The 2,635-nt window shown below is 46.0% G+C and overlaps 1 pseudogene; it reads right to left on the bottom strand.

Annotated features, from left to right (window-relative positions):
* Positions 1-1,318: 1,318 nt before the first annotated feature.
* LOC122119509 lies at positions 1,319-2,315 on the bottom strand (annotated as a pseudogene).
* Positions 2,316-2,635: the final 320 nt, after the last annotated feature.

Below are 2,635 nucleotides of genomic sequence, written 5' to 3'. Positions count from 1 at the left end.
GGGGGCATTTTGAATGCAAAGGCAATTTGAAAAGTACTGCTCTTTTAGAAATATTTTATTTTTTTGGGTCCGGTCGTGGGGCCTGAACTCTGGGCCTGGGCGCTGTCCCTCAGCTCTTCAGCTCAAGGCTAGCGCTCTACCACTTGAGCCACAGCGCCACTTCCGGCTTTTTTCTTTTTGCTTATGTGGTGCTGAGGAATCGAACCCAGGGCCTCAGGCATGCAAGGCAAGTGCTCTACCACTGAGCCAACTGCCCAGCCCTCTTTTAGAAATATTAAGTCCTATCTATGCCTCCATCAGAAAGAATGACATTGCCCCATTTGTTAGGAAATGGAAAAACTTGGAAAAAATTATATTAAGTGAAGTAAGCCAGGCCCAAAGAAACATAGGTCCCATGGTTTCCCTTATTTGCAATATCTAGTATATGTATGAGTCAAGCGGAAAAGGTCAGATAATGTGATGTCAAGAAAATGAACCCTTAGATATGTATTTTAATGTTTTTTTTCATGGATGTGTTTCTAACGCATTTATAAGATTATCTCTTTGTTGCTTTGTATGTCCCTCCTCCACAGTATAACCCCTGCTTTCACTATATTTGATGTCAGTATAACTTGTGGAGGAGATGGGGAAAAACCAGTTGTTTAAGGATACAGGTGGACCTGTTGCAACAATGAGAAGTACAAGTTGTCATGTCCAAAACGAGCTTTACAACGTCGGTGTGGGGGGAGGGGAGGGGGGGTCAAGGAAAAAAAAATATTAAGTCCTAGCTGGGCACTGGTGACTCACATTTGTTATCCTAGCTTCTAGGTGGCTGAGATCTGAGGATCACAATTCAAAGCCAGCCTGAGCAAGAAAGTCTGTGATATTCTTACTCTAATTAACCACCCCCAAAACAAGATGTGTAGCTGTTGCTTAAAGAAGTAGAGTGCTAGTCTTGAGCAAAAAAGTTCTGGGACATTGCCCAGGCCATGACTAAAGCTCCACAACTGATAAAAAGTAAAATAAAGTACAATATTGAGTCCTTTAGTATTAGGACAGGGTTATTTTTTTCCATTTCAGTGGATCTACTTGACTTTAAAGGCCTTTTTCCATTTCCAAATCACTCATCTTTTTATTGTTGATGTTCTGTGGTGGTCTTGGTGCTTGAATTCAGGATAGGAGCTATCCTTGAGCTTCATTTAGCATGAAGCTAGTACTGTACCACTTGAGATACAGGTCACTTCCAGGTTTTTTGGTGATTAATTGGATCTAGGATGTGGTGCAGGAGGAAGGGGAGTAGAAGGAATGGATTGGGGGTGTCCCTCCTTACCCTGGTGCTTTAGTCATATGAAATGGAAAGTTTGCTGAAAATGGGCAGGTCTCCTGAATTGTCCAAGATGCGGGAATCTGACCCAGCATGGCTCCTGCTGCACTGCACAGGTAGCCTTGACCCAAGAGAGAATCCTGAGGGGTGGCATGAGAATCAAACATGTGAGAGAACTCAGACATGAATCAGAATAGGAAGGTGGTGGGGTAGACATGAAAGGCAGCCCCATGAAAGAGGTAAAGAACAAATACCTGGCTCTAGAAGGTGAAGGGGTTATTGGTGCCATCAGGAAGGTTGGGTGAGCCCAGGAGGTCAGCGGCAATCAGGATGGGTGTTGGGATGATGGACGTGGGGCTATCTAGCAGCTCAGTGGTGGCAGCAGTCTCATTGGCACTGGAAAATCCAGCAAAGCTAAAGCTATGCTGGAGATAGGGAAGGTCTGCAGAAAGGTCCTGGCCAGGGCTCTGCGTTCCTTGGCTTTGTGGATGAAGTGGCAGCAGGGCTCATAGAGGCAAAGGTTGGTGACATGGAAGGTGCAACCCAGCTAGATCTTGCACTTGGGATGGCAGGCTAGACTGTGGAGCTTGTGGATGCTGTGCATGAAGTGACACTTGTCTCTATAGGTGTTTTCTTCAAATTGGTGGAACAGCTAGGTCTTATAGCGACTGGAGTTGACCTGCCTCCTTTGGTCTGCTTCTGATTGGGTAGCAGCTGCTCAGCACCTGTGAGAAAGAGCAGTCTCTGAAGCTGCTGTCCCTAGAGTACAAGACTGGGACTGGCTCACCCTTCAGGTTGCTGATGACCTAGCTCTGGTGGAACTTGGTGCTGGGCAGGGTGTTGGGCAAGTGCCTCCAAGGGAAACACCTCAGCAGCAGGAGAGACCACTGCCTTCCTGTCCAGCAAGCAGCCCCTTCTCTGGAAGCTCTGTCATTGAGCATCTTGTCAACCAAAGCTTGCATAAAGCTTCTCTCAAGTTGAAAATGGTGGCAGATACGAGTGGGGTAGTCATTGTGGACACTGACAGAGGACAAAGGTGCAGATTTGGTGTCATGAAGGTCCTGATGTGGGGAAGGTGCTTACTCTGACACTTAGGTCAGGAGTTCCACATGTCTAATCCCAGGGCTCCTCACCTTTCTCACTCTGCCCTCATAGAACTTTAAGTGGATTTTTTTGTTTTCTTTTTAGATTATAAAATGTCAGTGCATCAAATACAAGGGATTGCTGCATATTAATTGGGTTGCATGTAGTCAGGTTTTTTGTTTGTTTTTTGTCAGTCATGGGGCTTGAACTCTGGACTTGGGCACTATCCCTGTGCTCTTCAGCTCAAGG

Source organism: Dipodomys spectabilis, unplaced genomic scaffold (assembly GCF_019054845.1).
Source record: "Dipodomys spectabilis isolate Male_0828 unplaced genomic scaffold, ASM1905484v1 ptg000171l, whole genome shotgun sequence".
Taxonomy (NCBI): domain Eukaryota; kingdom Metazoa; phylum Chordata; class Mammalia; order Rodentia; family Heteromyidae; genus Dipodomys; species Dipodomys spectabilis.
The sequence above is the reverse complement of the archived record's forward strand: the minus strand, read 5'-3'. Positions and strand labels throughout refer to the sequence as shown.